The following is an 18,168-nucleotide window of genomic DNA, read 5'->3' as shown; positions in this document are numbered from 1 at the left end:
ACAACTAGGGGTTGTTGCACATTGCAGGAGAAAATGGTAAACAGTCTGACTATTCCAGTAACTAGTTTGCCAGCTTTTTTGCCATACAGCTAACCAGTTCCATGTTTGGATGGGACTCTGGGAGAAATATACAACCTCACGAAACTCGTCCTGAGTGCAGGTTAATTCAAAAGATTCCTAATTATCACCAGTATAAACATCCCTTCCTGGTAAATGGAAAAACAACTGAAAAATCTAAAAAGTGGGTGTGATGGCGCCGTCCTGGACTTGAGAAGCGGCAGAGGCAGAGGAAGGAGAATTGTTGTGAGTTCAAGGTCAGCGTGGTCTAAATAGTAAGTTCCGGGCCAGCCAGGGAAGGGCTACATAGTGAGACCCTGTCTAAAAAACAAAGCATTATGCTAAATTAGAATTGAGACCCAAGGGACCACATACTGTCTGATTCCCCTTTACATGACATTGAAGAAGAAAGCTGATGAGTGGCTCAGGGGTAGAGAGATTACTAGTGGGCAGCCAGCCCTTTGTAGGGCACAGGAGAACTCTGTCTCCTCACCGACTGTACATGAGTAATTGGAAACTTTTGTTATGCACAGACTACATCTTCTTTACATGATCCATTAGCTTCCCAAAGAGGCTTTTATAGGCCAGAGACAACCAGCTCCCAAAGGGTTTGGTCAAACTCGCCTTAAAGCCTCATGGGTTGGGGGAGGCGGGGAGCTCAGTTGGTAAAGCAACAGGGCCGTGACTCAGTTCCCAGAATCCACCCCAAAAAGCCAGGCATTATGGTGCAAGCTCAGAATCTAGACAAGGGGATCCCTGGGGCTCACTGAATTCCAGGCCCATGGGACACCCTGTCTCAAAAAACAAAGTGGATTGTACCTGGGGCACATCATCACAAGATTAACTCCTGGCCTCCATATATATGCACACACATGTGTGCTCATGCATGTGTGCATGCACACACATTCACACACACACACACACACACACACACACACACACACACACACATTCACATACACCCTTTTCACGGGCCTATTTTTGCATGTGGCTGCATTTGAATTCCTCTTAGTTTCTCTAATGACTACAACCCATTCAGTTTCAGTTTCTTTCCACACTACTTTTAGGAAAATCACCCATTTTAATAGAAGTTCATGATATTCTCTTGTGTGTTAAAATTTTCCTACTGGTCCATATCTCCAACCCTAATCTCATTCCATATATATATATATATGTAAATCTCTCTTGTCAATTTTCTAATATTACCACAGATTAGTTATTTTACTTAACCTTTGAATTTTATATTGATCACTGTTGTATGTTTGTATGATGGGTGCATGTGGGAGAACATGTGTTACTATGTGAGTGTGTGTTTCTGTGGTCCATATCTGGATCACACATACACATATCTACACTCACACCAGGGCCCTTCTTGGTGTTGGTTTAAATGTCAGTTTCAAGGCTCTGAGTTTGAGTACACAGGCCGAGTCTTTCTTAGAAGTCAACTGTGTACTTGGGGAAGCTCTAGGGAGCGGGCAGCTGGACGGGCGATTCAGCTGAGCTTGCTCTGTGTCTGAGCTCAGTCGCCACTTCACATCCCGTTCTCTTCCCTAGGGGTGTTCCAGACTTCCTGTCACCTCTACCCTGCATTCTGGGATGGAGCAGGGGGAGGAAGGCTCTTCTATCTAGTCTTCTACATTTCCCAATGTGCTGCTAAGAGCACAAACAATTTCTCCAGTGGGGTGTGCACACACACAAATATATATATATACATGTCTATATATGTGTGTACATGTACGCATATATGCATGTGTATATACATACACATGTGTATTTATAGATGTGTGTATATATATATATTTATATGTTTGACTATATACATGTCTATACATGGGTGTATGTATATGTGTATGTGTGTTGTAATTTAAAAATTAACAAATGTTGCCAGGTATGGTGGGACATACCTTTAATCCCAGCACTACAGAGGCAGTGGGAGGCAGATCTCTATGAGTTCTAGGTCAGCTTGGTCTACAGAGCGAGTTCTAGGTTAGCCTGGATTACAGCGTGAGGCTGTCTCAAAAAGAAAAGAAAAATTAACAGATGTTTAATTTTTATTCGTTTTAAGTTTAATTTAAAAATTAACAAATGATGGGCTGGAGAGATGGCTCAGTGATTAAGAGTACTGGCTGTTCTTCTAGAGGACCAGGGTTCAATCCCCAGCACCCACATGGCAACTCACAACTGTCTGTAACTCTAGTTCAGGGGGCCTGACACCCTCACACCAATGCACACAAAATAAAGTTAAATAAATTATTTTTTAAAAAAAATTAACAAATGATGACTTCCATATAAGGGAGCTCTTCATGGCCATGAATTCAAACAACCAGAACTTGGAAAAGTTTTTTAAACCATGTCTACAGTGGACACGTACAGGCTCTTTAAGTCACTACTCAGTGAAAAATACAGCAGATACAGCGTTGCTCTCTAAGAGCTGATGCCAGTGATGTGGAAAGGATTCTAAATATGCAGGAGGAGGGCATGGGCACCCTGAATCCACCACCATATAAGAGCTTGGGCACTCTGGGACTTGGGTATCTCTGGGGATCCTGGGAGTGCCCCCATAGTGAATGGCAGCTGGATATATACTGTAAACCTCACGGCCTCGGCTTCCAGGCCAACAGTGAGTGTCCCCCCCCCCCCTTCCCTGGCACAGCTTCTCTCCCTCCTTCTTCCTGGGGCTCCAGCCGGCCTGCCCTGGGGCTTTGCTGTGTTCTACTTTCGTTTGCCCAGTTAACCGTGGCCCACATCCTCTGGAAGCAGAGGGCTCAGCTCTGGAGTTTATGGACAACAGACCTCAGATGCCCAGGCCACATGGAGACAGCACCCCCACCCCCACCTCAGCGTGGGCACAAGACCCAGAGAGCAGGGATGGGGAGGATCTGCCAAGGAGACAGAGGAGGGCTGGCTGCGGGAGGGGAAGCCAGCAGCCAGCAGCCAGCAGCCAGCCGTGGGTCAGCTCTTGGGAGGGATCCCCCACATCGACCCCCAACCCCGCCCCGGCTGTCATCTTGTTTTCTCCCTTCTCCTGGCTTGTTTCTGACCAACTAACTCAGCTCTAGGCTACATCGGCCGAGAACTCTGCTGGGGCTCGCTTCCTCTAGGAATCGGTTTTTAAAAATGTTGTTGCTGTTTTCTGGTCTCATTGCTGGGGGATTGAGCTCTGGGTCCTGTGCCTGCTAAGCAAGTGCTGGCCCATTAACCACATCCCCAGCCCCATACAGGTGGCTGGGTTGAACTCTTTTATTTTATGTATGTAGGCATGTATGAATGTATGTATGCATGTATGTATGTATGTATGTATGTATGTATGTATGTATGTATTTGAGACACGGTCTCATGTAGCCCAGGCAGCCTCAAACTGGATGTGTAGCTATGATGACCTTGGACTGGATCCCCCTCCCTCCACCTCTCAAGTCACTGACATTAGAGCTGTGTGCTATCATGTTCAGTTTTCTGCAGTGCTGGGGATCGAACCCAGGGCTTTGTGCATGTCAGGCAAGTAAGTACTCGGCTGACTAGCTGACTAAGTTCCATCTTCAGCCTCATGTTTGAATTCTCATTTCTCCACTTTCACCACCATCTAAGCTGTGTCTCCTGACCGTCAGAGGCTTCTACCCACAGGAGCCCAGAAGAGCCGTCAGTCACACGGGGGGAACGGCAGAGCAGTGTTTGTTGATCGATGGCACTGACCTTTACTTTCGTTTTACCAAACACTTTTTGCATGTGTTACCTCCCTGGCTCCTTTGACCAAGCCTATAGAGATGACATTATAAGTGATAGGATTCACATCATGAAGTATAAAACAGAAGCCAAGGGAGGCGCTCTGCTCTGGGAAGCTGGGGTAGGATTTGAACTTAGGTATACTCCTCCAAAGAGACAGGGGTTTTCCCAGGCAGAACACAGCCCTAGGAGGCCACTCAGCTGGTAAGTGTCATCCTCAGGTAGAGCTATGTGCACCCCAAGCAGAGAGGCGCCTAGCTGTCACCCCATGCTGGATCTGCCCTCTCCAGGGTGGGGAGAGTGTAACACCAGGCAATGGCTGCCTCCTGGCATTCCCCACCCTGTCTCCCAGGCCAGCTCCATCTGGCCAGCTCACGGCCGCTGCCTCCGCTTGCCTGTGCACAGCAGAGCTCCCTGGGCACCTCAGATGATGAGTGGCTTCACCCTGCCCATAGCGACAGGAGGGAGACGTTCCTGTCCAGAGGGGAGAGAGGGGGAGCGGAGGAAATCAATATCGGAGAATGATGGGTCTGTTCTGTGCCTCCCTGCTCCAGGCCCTCCTCAGAGGCAGCCGATAAGATAATGCTAGTTTTGATATTAATTGATCTTGATGCTGGGGGCACCTGGCAATGCCCCCTTAATAGCTAGCCACCACCTGCGGGCACCGGGGTTGACAGTGAGCTCTCAATCAATGTGCACAAGTGCCCCGTCTGACTCTGTACCTTGCTTCTTCCTGACCCCACACTGGTGTCTAACTGCAGGGGTCTGAGGGTCAGGGAGGAGGCTCTCCAGGAGGGAAGCGGCACTACTAATGTAATTGTCAATCCAGCTCCCTGCCAGGTAGAAATTCCTCCCTGCCCCAGATTCAGATGCATTCATTTCATAGCTAAGCTGAAATCCAAGTGTTACAGACAGTATTATCAAGCCACTAACACTCCAGTCTGAACGTTCACAGCCTTCTCATGAGGAAAATCATAAAGCCTGCTTCAGGGACATGGCAAGGGGCGTATGAGGTGATTCACACTTACATCTGGCCCTCCCATCAGCTACTCTGGCCGGGGCCCTCCAGTTCCTAACTGGCTTACCATCTGGGTGCTCTGGCTAGAATTAGCCTCTTAGGATCTCTATTTCCTCCAGGAGGAACTCTGACTGGTGTTATGAGGTGGGATGATATGTCCTTGTGGAAGTGCCAGAACCAGGCAATATGGCATCATGAATAGGAGTTGGCATAGTTCCTGGCACAGGGTGGCTGTTCCCCCATCAAGCTTCTAGAATTTTTGGAAGTAGAAAGATGAAGGGAGAACACTGAGGCCTCTGAGGAAAACTTCAGAGAGGGCAGAGGAAGGTGCAGAGGCCACACAAAGGTCAGCCACCACCTCATACCTGGTGCTGAACCTGTGGATAGGGGCATGGGAAGGATGTCCGGACCAGCCCTGACCCTCAGAGAACTGATACCTCCAGCCTATGGCCCCATCCTTCATGTCTGCAGGGGCCGATCAGTGTTCTTGGCACAGAGAAAGCAGGTGTGTAACATGAATCCTAAAAGGTCTTATAATAATAAAATAATAATAATAATAATAATAATAATAATAATAAAACCTGGAGCCAGATATCGGGGTTGAAAGTTAAAAGGTCGAAGAAACTGAACAAGCCAGCCATGTTCTTACTGCTATGAAATCCTCAGCCTCAAGAGAGCTACTTCCTGTTTACTCACGCCTTGTATACCTTTCTGTGCCCTGCCATCTTCCTTTCTATGCTGGGATTAGAGGCTTGTGTCACCATGCCTGGCTCTGTTCCCAGTGTGGCCTTGAACTCATAGAGATCTAGATGGATCTCTGCCTCCCAAATGCTAGGATTAAAAGTGTGTGCCACCACTGCCTGCCTGACCTCTATGTTTAATATAATAGCTGGCTTTGTCTTCTGATCCCCAGGCAAGCTTTATTGGAGTACACAATATATCACCACACTGGTGGGTTGAAAGGATTTGCCCAATGCAAGTTATTCCTAGGGCTATCCCCCAAGAAGCTACAAAAGCCATGAGTTGTCCATTTAAGTGCTTTGTCAGTTCTGGTCCTGGTTCCAGCCCTTCCTAACGGAGTGACCTTGAGTAGGACAGTCTATCTTACTTTCTGCATCTATACAGGGATGATAAAAATAGAACTCCTTTTGTGGAGTTGTGTGCAGGTGGATGGAATGAGTACAGAGCTGGGCCCAGCACAGAGACACCCCAGTTGGGTACTTTCTGATTATGACTACAGGCCTTTTACCAGCATGCACCTGCACTGGGGCCAGATTGGACATCAGGTGACAGTCACATCTGCCAACAGCAGAATTCCTCCTGTTTGAAACATTCTTGTCCATTGAAGCTGAAAAGGGGCTCTAGCCATTGCCCCTCATAACTGTTGTTGTTTGGAAAGGGGTCTTCTTAGAATTCAGGCCCTTGACCTTGGCCTGGAACTCACAGTAATGGCCTGGCATGTGTGACAAGAACAAGAATAGGACACAGAGACCCTTGTGCCTGGCTGCCATCCTGCAGGTTGCTAGGATCAGACAGTTGACCCTGGTGGGGAGGAGCCCGTGCCTATGAACCTGTCCTGAGTAGACCGAGGTCTAGGTAGTTCCCCTATCAAGTTCCCAGTCATCCTCCACTGTGACTGTGGGAGCAACACCTGTCACCACCCAGATGCTATAGTCCATTGTTAAGGGAAGCTAGGACAAGAAATCAAGGAACCTGGAAGAATTCTTGTCACTGCTTCAAGCTGTCCGCAGCTGATGGATGGATGAGTGGTGTGGTCCATCAAATGGAAGGAATCTCTTGGATTGGTGAGCTTGTTCAGAGGGTGAGAGTGCGTGCGATATAAGCATCCTTATCAAGCATCCAACTCAAGTTCACATCCCCAGGACCCACATACAGAGCTATGTGTGGCCATGTGTGCCTGTAACTCCAGTGCTGTGCGGGGGGCGGAACAGAAGGATCGCTGGGGTTTGCTGGCCTCTAGTTCAGCTCCAGGTTTGGTGAGACCCTGTTTCAAGGGAGCAAGGTAGAGTTGTAGAGCTGGACACCCAATGTCCTCCTCAGGCCTCCAACTGCGCATGGGTGTGCACACTGCACACATCTGTGCTCATACGCCACACACACACACACACACACACACACACACACACACACACACACACACGAGAAGGTGGCAGGCGGGTGCGGGGGAAGGGGAGAAATCTCAATACATTTCAGCTAGGAAAGTGTGAAATGAAAGACATCAGCTACAACCTCACATCACACGTTTATATAAAATGGCCTGAAGGTGAAGTCACAGGGACAGGAAACAAACTGGTGGTTGCTGGAATCCTAGAGAAATGGGGGCCACAAGGGAGGGTGACCACTGGGGCGCATCTCTGTTTTAGGTGATCATGTTCTAGGGAGCAAGGCCAGCTTCACCACTGGATTACGAAATGTCATTGAATTAGACATTGAAGGTGGCAAAGGCTGGCCAAATGAAAATGTGAGGACCTGAGTTTGGCTCCCCAGAACCCATAGAAAAGCCAGGCAAGCATGGCGGCCACCTGTAAGTCCAGTGCTCAGGACGTGGCGACAGAGTTGGCAGGCTAGGCCAGTCCAGTTTGCAAGCTCTGGGTTCAGAGAACCTGCCTCAGTGACTAAGGAGCAGAAGGGCTGAGGACGACACCTGAAGTCAACCTCAGGCCTCCGCATGTACCTCCTCCCACACATGTAAGTGTAAATACACGTACATCACACACAGACAGACAGAGAGAGAGACAGAGAGAGAGAGAGAGAGAGAGAGAGAGAGAGAGAGAGAGAGAGAGAGAGAGAGCGCACTAAAATGGTAGACTTGCTGTGTACAGCATGGCCATACTGCAACACTCCCTCCAGGAGAGAGGAGAGACTCACAGGGAAGCTAAGAAAACTTAAAAGGCCCAGAAACTCATAAAAATGACTAAGCTTAGGAAACTGAAAAAGTTACAAGATGCACAAGGCGGATCCTCAAGGTGATAGCCGCAAACAATTGCGGGTCGGCGGGGACTGCACGGAGCTGTCTGTTAGGTGTGCAGCTTTCTGGAGTCATCTCTTACTCTGGGCCGGGCTTTTAGGAGATGCAGCTGCCTCCAATTCACCCACCCTCCTATAAGGAACCACAGTAAACTCACTGGTTCACCGAGCTACACTGGGAGGGAGTCAGTTCTTTGGTCTGATGTCTGCATCCTATTTTGGGAGAACAGACATCTGTCCACTCCTCCCAGCCAAAAGTTACACAGTGTACACACACACACATGCACACGCACACTTGCATGCATGCACACACAGACACAATTGAATGCATTTCTTTGAAAGGGCACCATTCATATTAATTTAGGGGTGCATACTACAAGTATGTGTATATAAGCAATGGAAAGAGGGCAGGAACTGGGGGATGAGAGACTAGAAGCCATGTGTTCATCAAGGGGTGAGACCCAAGCATCCATTAATTGCCCCAACCCCTTCACATCATTGCTCATGCTGAGAACTCTGCCCCGATAGCCACATGGCCTGCAGCCCTGGGGAGCAGGAGGGCCAGGCCTCTTGCACATCAAGAGACCTATTGCCTCTGGGAGCAGCTGAGGACCAGACTCCAAAGGTGGAACCTGTTTCAAAGTCCCTGGTCAACAAACTCTGGAGGCCCATGACTAGACTTGGGCACACAAATGTCTTGGGCATTGGCAGAGCCACAGTGTGTATGGGCTTCTATGACACAGGGGTGGTTATTACTTGGCAAGCAGTTTGGAAACACTGCTTGGTGCTCCTGGTCTCAAGGGACAGCACTGGAGGAAACTGGCTACTGCTATGCACCAAGGATGCCCCCAAGGCACATAAGCCTCCAGATAGGACCATCTTGGAGGGCTTCCTGGAGGAGGTGACACCTGTCTGAGTCACATGGTTTCCATCTGGAGGTTCATTTCAGATGAAAAGAAGACAGTTTTACAAGAGTCCACCCCCAGGTTAGATGTTTTGGTTACTTTTTTTTTTTCTTTGACAAATTTCATTGATTCATGAAGCGTAGGAAACCAAGTTCAAGTTCTGGCTCCACCGTTTGTTCAGCTGGGTGACTTGAGAGCAGTTAGTGGCTCTCTTGGTGCTTCGTTTCCTTGTCATAAAATGTGGCCCATGGGGATTTAGGAGAGTGCTCAGTTTGTAAAGTTCTTGCCTTGTAAGGATGAGGACATGACTTCAGTTCCTGGAACCCACATAAAAAAGGCAGGGGTGGAAAGTACACATGGGCAGATCTGAGGTTTGCTGGCCATCCACCCTCATCCATTAGTGAGCACTAGCCCAGTGAGACACCCTGTCTAAAAATAAAAATTAAAAAAAAAATAAAGGCGGAAAGTCCCCGAGGAACAATACCTGAGAGAGTCCTCTGGCCTCCACATGTCTGTGTGCAACTGTACACATGCATCTTCACACACATGTGTATCTGCACACATATGCTCTCTGTCTCTGTCTGTCTCTGTCACACACACACACACACACACACACACACACACACACACACACACACAGGGCTCATGGTAACAGCCTCACAAATTCATTCTCCAGTTGGACAAAGGTATCAGAGCACCAGCCTGGGGACACCAGAGGAGGAAACACACCATCATCATTACCGTTGTGCCCATTTCCCGGCAGGTAGTGGCTCTGGGACCAGGCTCACCAACATAGTGGTTTATGAGGACACACTGGGGTCACTCTTTCCAGACACAAACTTCAGCCAAACTGGGTCTAGACACCACGAAGAGGGTGGGCGGAGCTCTGTGCCCACAGCACCAGGAGGATGCACCTGGTACAGGCGTGGCAAGGATCTCTAGTCATGCGATAACTGCTCACCACTTCATTTCAGGGTTAGAGAGGTGGAGGCTCAGAGAAGTCTGGTGACTTCTTTCTTCAAGGCACACAGAGCAGTTGAACTTCAGACCACATGCTGGTGAGTCCACTGCATGGGGGAGGGGCTCATGATTGACTGCCTGGGTTTTCATTCCCAAGGGATGGATGGTGTAGTCACTGACATGGCAGTACGGTGCATCACCAAAGGCTGGGCAGACAGGACGCTCACTAGACTTTGTACCCGGTGTTAGCTCCCAGGATACACCATTCCATACTCCCTCCCCTTAATGGAACCACTGGAGACCTGCGCTCCTACACAGCCTGTCCCTGGAAGGGACAATACAGACCAGAGGGCACAGGTAACTCTATAACCCAGGTTTTTCTACCAAAGTCAAGGATATTCCTCATGCCCATCTGTACCCTACACTGCAGCCTGCAGGGAGGTGAATTCCTGGTACAAGGATCTCTCATTAGCTTAGGTGCCCCTCAAGCAGGCTGGCAGATGCCTCTCTTCCAGGCACCCTTCTACCTGTTTCCGCATCCAGGGATCCGTGGGCAGGGAAAAGCATCAATGGCTTCCTAGCGGTGACCTGGGAGGTCATTCGTGCGTAGCCACTGTGAGCTGCTTCCTTTTTCCCAGTTCTGAACTATTTTTTCAGCTTCTATTTTTAAGAAGGACCCAGCTTCCCATATATACTGTTTGATCAATAAATAAGGGCCTACGGGGGGCCCATTGAGACACTGACTTCTGCATGAGGCAAAAGAATCTAGGGGAGGGAGATGGTCTTATCGACTTTGCTCCACTGAGGAACACTGTACTTTTGAGTCTAGTCTCATTTGCAGGGGAGGTCAGGCCAGCATTAGCAGAGGGAGATGGTGAGCCAGGCTTGGAGAGACACTGGCTCACACAGTGTTAGCTTCCTCTCCCATTTCTGATTCTTGGGCTCATGTCCCTTAACCTCCTGGGATACTGGTCTTGACCTCCGCAGATAGCCCTGGCACGGTTTGGTTCAGTATTGCATGCAAAGTCAAAAGCAAGAGATTTGTCTAGGAGCAGGAGGTGCCACTTACCTCCTGGTTCCTGGCTGGTAGGTACATGGTGACAGGCATGGGGCACACGAGCACTAAGGATAAACACTGTCCACAGTGAGCACCGACATGTGGGGGTCACCGTCCTCAGAGAAACCATGAGCCTTGGGAGAAGTTTAGTGAGGGGCTAGAGCTGAGGGCTAGAGCGAACTCAAACTGCACAGCCCGGAAGTGTGCTTGGCAGGAGACAGGGGTGTGGGCTGCCCGTGCTCACAGCCCCGCTGCACCTTCTTCCAGGTTCCTCCACCCTTCTGGACTTCACTCTTCACAATCGAAAAACCGAGTAATGGGACAGTACTTGCCTCTGTCAACGTTAGCTAACTGTAGTCAAGATGGCTGGCCCTCGGCAGGCTGTGAGTGCTCGGAGCAAAAGCACAAAGTCCTCAGAGAGAGAATTATCAGACTCCAGCCATCTGTCCCTAACCCCATTCACACATCCAACCCAACCACCCGCTCCATAGCTCTTCTCTGACACTGCTGCTTGGCAGGTGGGTCCCCAGATTTCTGCACATCTTGCTCCCTCCTCCCTCCCCCTCTCTGATGAAATGTCACCTACTCAGGCAGGCCTTTCCTGAGTGGGGCCCCTTTTGAAAATGGCAGCCCCGCCCCATCCACCCTCTCCAGCCTCACTCTGCCTCGCCATAACTTTCGCCAGGAAGCTGGCTGCTTTTTGCTGCTTTCACATAATGCTGCTCCTCAGGGAACGGGGACTTTTTTTCTTCTTCCTGGTTTATTCTTAGCTAGATCTCTAGTGATTCTCAACTGCAGGCTGCCTTGCTCCCCGGAGAAGATCAGGCAATGTCTGCGGACAGCCAGGTGTGTAAGTGAGTGGGCGTTCCTGGTATCTAGCTGGTGGAGACTGAGAACATCCTGCAATACAACGTCAGCCTACCTGCCAACAAACACAAGACTACCCATCTCCCGAAGCCAAGGACACCACACCAAGGACAGTTAGCTCAGTGGTGAGCGCAAGCATCCTTGGTGCTCAGCGAGGGGTGCCCCTATGGAGGAACAAAGACACACTGCCAGGCAGTGTGTGATCATACTTTTCAAGTAAGGATGTCTGTGAAATGGTGGTGGGTTCTTGTTCATGGTTTTTTTTTTCATATTTTCATAAATTTCCTTGAGATTTTGTTGTTTGTTATTCAGCTTGGCATGGATGTCAGTAATGATTCAAGGATATATTTGAACTTATGATTCTCATGGGTCAGCCTTCTGAGTACAGGTCTAAGGGTAGATGATGTACTCCCAATGTGTGCTGTTTTGCCAACACAATTTAACAATGTTAATGTTAAAATGCTTAATAAAAGAGAATATAAGAAACATTAAAAAAAAAAAGACACACTGCCACCGTCAACATTGTGTATAAGAACAACAAATAACAACAGAAAGAATGGTTGTCCCTTGTCCCTTGGGCTGGTGTTGGAGCTCAGCTCAGTTGGTAATGTGCTTGCCTACCATGTATGAGGTCCTGAGCTTGGTCCCCAGCACGGCATAAACCAGGCATGGTGGTACATGGCTACAATCCCAGCATTTGAGAGCTAGAGATAGGATGAGGAGTTCGAAGTTATCCACAGCTACATGGAGAGTTTAAGGCCAACCTGAGGTACATGAGACCTGGGGCTTTATTAGAAAACAAAATAAACAGAAAAAGGTGTCCATTGGGTATGCAGGGCCATTATGGTATATTAGTGGTCCATTATGTCTCCTTTCTGGTTGCATCTCTGCCTTCTGGACACCGAGGATGGGCTGCAAACACCCACCTTTGGACTATCAGAAGCCAGGGCTGCAATGGTGGCAGGACATGGTGTCCAGAGTCAAGTGATGCTCATCTACCCCTCCCCAACAGGGTCATCCCACGGGGATTCTCAGCAGGGACTTCCCCCAGTTCTCCAGCATGCCCCACATAGGTACACCCAGAACCCCACAAACCATTCATACTGACTCCAGTGGGATCCCTCTGTCCCTCCAGCCTCCATTAGCCCTGGAGCCGCACTGGGTGTGGGTGAACTACTCTGTTTCTGCTTCTTTCCAGAGAGGTGATGCAGTGGTGTGTGTGTGTGTGTGTGTGTGTGTGTGTGTGTGTGTGTGTGTGTGTAAGGCACACATGGTGAAAACAGTTCTCTGGCGTCCTTCTTCTGCCCCCTAACTAACAATTTAAATGGCCAGAACCACAGCCTAGGCTCCAGATTCCAAGAGTGCTGCATAGCTGCCTCGCGGGAAGGGCTGGGGCCGTGTTGCAGGAAGAAACATGCCGCATGGCTGGCTGATGCTTTGCTTTGGGGCTTCCTTGCCTCCCACAGAGCCCTGCAGCTCATCCCAAGTCGTCAGCACCACTTACCCTGGCTTCCCAGGCAGGCCCGATCCCACAGAGAATCCCAGTCGAGGTCCAGCGCTTCCCTGCCCACCACTTGCCACCTACCTGCCCAGCCCTTTTTACTCCCAGGCTACTGGGTCTCTTCCTAGGGACCCTAAAGTTGGCAAAGCCCCATTTTTTTCTCTCCGGCACTCCCATCTCTTTCCCTTTCTGCTCTTCTCTCCTCATCCTCTTTTCTTTAAGGTCCTGAAAATCTCTAAGCAAGTCATTGCTGTGAAGGTTTAGTAGCCGACATGGGATACAAGGCACTGGACCAAAGGGCTGAATCTTTCACGATGGAGTATTAAACATCAGACAGCTATACTTGGGCAGAAATGGATATTTGGTGAGCAGGGGCTTTACTAGTGACTCTAAATCACATGCAGCTGTCCCCAGTTCGGCAACATGTAAGGCTGACATCAAACTCAGGATAAGGTGACAGACAGGCACATGGTAAAGGAGCAGCTGGCAATGACCCAGGAATCTGCAATGAATGGACCGAAGCCTGGGGAGGCTGTGATAGCTCCCCCTAGAGGCAGGGCTCCATAGTTGCAGCTTCTTTATCCTCACTCTGTGGGAATCTAAACTCAATCTGAGCTCTCAAGCTGTGACATTCACACCGTACTCTCCCTCTGGGAAGACTAATGGGCATCCTCACTACGTGGTCACCCTCCTCAAGTCCAGTGTGTGAGGAAGCTGAGGCAGCCCCGGACATTTCTGTGAGTGGATACCGTCATTAGTGACCTTATTTTGTTCTCACGACTGACAGCCTGGCTTTACAAGAGGAGGAAAAGGAGTCCTCCAAGAGGTTCTGTGACTTACCTGATGCCACGCTGTCAGGGGGTGAGCAACTGGGTTTGGAGTCTGTGTTTTCCATCACAAACTAAGACCAGTCTCTTCCAGCTGTATGTGAACCGTTCAGCTACCATGTCCCCAAGCCCTCTCCCGGGTCACAAAACCCTGATGCCTCAAGCCTGGGAATGGTTAGGATTTTTGCCTTCTGTGTGGCAAGAAGAAGGTGGGACTATGGAAAACCCGGACACAAAGCCGACAAAGGTGTTCAGGTTTCTGAACACCCTGGGAGCCAGCCTTGAGAGGGACTCCCTCTGCATCACACGGCTCCTCAGCCAGGCACTCAGTATGGTTTCTAATCCCTTTCAGCCCTAGGATTTGATTTCACTTTAGAAGACTTAACATGTTGCAGCTTCATCAATTGCCAAGCTAGAATTCCAGTAAAGAGAGCAAGTCATTAAGAGGGGGCACTTTGGAGTGGCTGAGGGGAAATGTGGGGTACTCCTGGGCTTTGGTATTTCCTCAAAGCATAGAAGGGATCCCCACGTCTTAAGCTCTTGCACCACAGGTCTTTATCAGCTCTGGGGCTTTTGGCAAAGCCCCTTCCAGCTACCAAGCCTCTCCAGACATCCTTCTGTCGCCTGGGGCAGGCAGCATGAGTGCAATATAGACAGATCAGATGTCCTAAGATAAACAGGTAGCTTGTGGATGGGTGAGACCCCTGGGAAGTGACTCCAATCACAGACGGACAGCTTGGGGAATTTGACCCTCAGAGACTCGAGGCGCAGCTCAACAGGTGGCGGTGGGCTTTCCTTCTCTCCCTGCTCCCCGCAACCAGGTCATTTCTTCCAGTTCGACTAAAGTCTGATGGGAAAGTGTGGCTTTGGCTTTGGAGTGGGCGAATTGCTCCGAAGCGTCTGCAAAGAGGGGCCGTCATGATCCCCCAACCCCTGCACACACACACACACACACACACACACACACACACACACACACACACACCACAGAGGCACGGGTGCACACCCCACCCTGCCCCTGGCTACTCAGTAACGAGGCCAGCCCGACGCAGTGGCGGTGGCACCCCTGGAGATCGTCGCTTCCCGGACACCCGACAAGGAGAGAGCCTATCCCTCCGGCTCATCTTGGCTCTTACCTCGCGGCCACGACCCCAGACTCGCGTGGAAGGTCCCTGGCGGGCTGCGCGCGGTGGAAGGTACTGCGCTGCCTGCCGGGCGCCCGCCCCGTCCGGTCCGCCTGAGCCGCTCTGCGCCAGCGACCGTGGCTGTGGCAGCCGCTGAGCCCGGGACTCGAAGAGGGCGGGGTCTGGGGCGGGGCTTGGGCGGGGCCTGCCCGCCCTATGCTGTCAGTTGCGGGTGGGCTTTGATACTGAAGGATGCTGTTTTCCACTGAGGGGAGAACCCTTGGGGTGGGGAAGCACCCTCGTGGAGATTTTAGGTGAAGAGCTTGAGGGAGGGTGTCGTGGAACAGGGGAGGTTTTCTGGATCAAGAACACCTGCCTTGAGTCAGACCCACCTTCCCGTGCCAGCTGCGGCAACTGATGGTGAAGAGAACGCTCCAAGGCCAGGCAGCTGTTTGAGTCCTGAGGGCCAGGCACTAGTCAAAGCGCTTTTCAGGTCCTCAGTCATTTGACTCTCACAACAGTCCCATTTCATGGGTGCTAATGAGGAGACTTGGATCCAAGATGTGTGCCTGAAGGCAAGCTACACAACCAGATCTGCAGCTCACAGCTTCCTGGCTCTGATGTTAAGCACTTTCTCCTTCTCTAAATTGTTAAGTGGAATACAGGGCTTCCATGGTTACGCCTAGCACCGTCAAACTTAATTTCACAGGCTTATGGGGCCCTGGACAATTCGCAACTGGAGCCACGGTGTGGCATGTGGTGAGGGGCTACCCAGCCAGGTTGGCTGGGAAAATGCAAGATTTCAGTTTCTGGCTGGAACATCTGCCCCTCTCCATTTCTCTGCAATGGCAGCTGATACCTTTGTCCACACGTTCGTGAGCCTTGCATACAGTGGCATTTGCTGCAAGCTGGAAGAGTGCCCTGCAGGCATGGAGGCTTGGCCAGCCAGCCAGGCCCCGGGGAGCTTCCAGCAGCAGCTCTGTCAAGTTCCTACAGGCGATGAAGTGGGTCAAGATGGGGAGGGTGCATGCGTGTATGCGTGTGTGTGTGCGCGTGCGTGCCTGCGTGCGTGCATGTGTGTGCGTGCGTGCACGTGTGTTTGTGTGGTTAGAGTCTCTTAGTGGGACCCTTAGTGGCTGGCCAGCCAACCCCAGAGACTCTCCCGTTGCCATCTCCCTAATGTCAGGACTGCAAGTGTGTGCCACCATTTTACCAGCTCAGCTGTGTCCTTGGCCCAAACGTGTAGAGGGAGTGGTCAGACGCTGAGTCATCAGCAGTAAACGCATTCGCCCCAGACCAGAAGCACCATCTGTATGGAAGCCCTAGGTGGCTAAGGTCACTTGATTCAGATAACATGGGTGGACGCTGCCATATATGAACTGCATACACCACATACTAGTGATGCTCCCTCTGGTCTAAGGATTCATTTCTCCTCTTCTCTGGGCCCTCCTCCCATCAGCGTGGCAATGATAAGTTGACTGGCAGTCTCCTTGATTATACTTCGAGCTTAGGCAGGAGGCTTGGCACATAGCAGGTGCGAGGGAGGTGTTTGTTGAATGAATGACTGAAAGTTGGATAAATTTTCCAGAGACTAAAACTGCCAAGGAGACAATCACTAAACAAACTAAACTACAGGTGTTGTGGACCCGCGCTAAGAAAAGACAAAGAAGATCTGAGTTTGAGGCCAGCCTGGTCTACAGAGTGAGTGTCAGGACAGCCAGGGCTACATGGTGAGAGCAGGCTGACCTCAGACTCACAGAAATCTGCCTGCTTCTGTCTCTGAGCTGGGATTAAAGGCGTGTGCCACCATGCCCAACTTTTTCTTTTTCCTATGAAACTCTTTACAAAGGGCATTTCCAGGGATGCTCATGGCCTCCTTCCCAGTTCTTCTGCCCAAGGCAGTGTGCCCCAAGACTTAGCTGGTTGAGAGAGAAAGGATGTGAGTTTGCTGGAATGGGGTCTTCAGCCTGAGTCTGCCACCTAACTAGTTGTGTGACCTCAGACAAATTAGTTAACCTCTCTGAGCCTCACTTTGGTATAATCAGGGTATGGCTTGCACAGTTGAACAGCCTTCTCAGGAAGGCTGTTTGGTGTATTTACTGATAAGCTTTCCCACCTCATAATTCTTAATCTTTTTGGCTTTGAGGCTCTGACATTTTTTTTGCACAGGCTCCCTCCTCCCTGTGCAGCCAGAGCTGGTGAGAATCTTGAACTCCCTGGGCCACTGGGATACTTCTGAGACCTGGTGGGTGAAGAGGCGTGACCCCTGACGTGGCCCAGATGAAAGTTACTTCTGCAGGGCGGTGGTGGTGCACGCCTTTAATCCCTGCACTTGGGAGGCAGAGCCAGGCGGATCTTTGTGAGTTCAAGGCCAGCCTGGTCTACAGAGTGAGATCCAGGAAAGGCGCACAGCTACACAGAGAAATCCTGTCTCGGAAAAAAAAAAAAAAAAAAAAAAAAAAAAAAAAAGTTACTTCCTAGTCCTGAGATCTGGACATGTAGGGATGAGGAGCATTTCAGAAGTGGGGGGGGGGGGGAGAGGGAGAGAGAGAGAGAGAGAGAGAGAGAGAGAGAGTTTGTTGGAGCAGAGGGAGTGGCCAGTGTGGACCTAGGTCTGAGTGAGAGCAGGCAATTCACTCAGGTTTGAAATGCAAATGAGCTAGGGTCCGGTGGGCGTGGCCAGCACAGAAGCAACAGCCTTAGACACAGACAGGGCTTGTGGAAAAGCCCTCTGATCCTCTCAGGAGTCTTGCCCTCAGCCTGGAGGACCCCTGAGCTGGGGCCGGAAAGGGAGGCAGCTCTAAGCAGGCTTTCCACCCCTAGCTAGAGCTTGGGCAGGGCTGGCTGCAGATGAGGACAGGCCCTGAACGGCAGGAGAGGAAGCCTGCTCAGAGGCTGCCAATACAGCGGGCTGGAAACGCTCATGTCGACATAATGGGAAAATGCTGTAGGTGTGAAAGCCAGCAGCTGTGCTTGGGGACTTGGGGACTCCGGGCCTGATGAAAAATGGAGCAGATCTCCCTCCCTGGCTCTCTTTTTTCGATCCTTTCAATAATTCATGCATTCCCTGTTGGGCGAGGAGTTTCATGAAGCACAAGCTTTCTCTGAATCGGCAGCTGAGTTGAGCTAGTCTGAGCTTCCACA

The 18,168-nt window shown here is 50.5% G+C and overlaps 1 protein-coding gene across 1 annotated transcript in view; it reads right to left on the bottom strand.

Moving 5' to 3' along the window:
- The window catches only part of Cacng5 (calcium voltage-gated channel auxiliary subunit gamma 5), a 47,215-nt gene extending 32,057 nt beyond the window's left edge, over positions 1-15,158 (bottom strand). Inside the window, exon 1 of the mRNA XM_028865237.2 lies at positions 15,037-15,158. The gene's annotated coding sequence lies outside the window, so the exon portion shown is untranslated. The remainder of the gene's footprint in view (positions 1-15,036) is intronic.
- Between the last annotated feature and the right edge of the window lie 3,010 nt (positions 15,159-18,168).

Source organism: Peromyscus leucopus, chromosome 8b (assembly GCF_004664715.2).
Source record: "Peromyscus leucopus breed LL Stock chromosome 8b, UCI_PerLeu_2.1, whole genome shotgun sequence".
NCBI classification, from domain to species: domain Eukaryota; kingdom Metazoa; phylum Chordata; class Mammalia; order Rodentia; family Cricetidae; genus Peromyscus; species Peromyscus leucopus.
The sequence above is the reverse complement of the archived record's forward strand: the minus strand, read 5'-3'. Positions and strand labels throughout refer to the sequence as shown.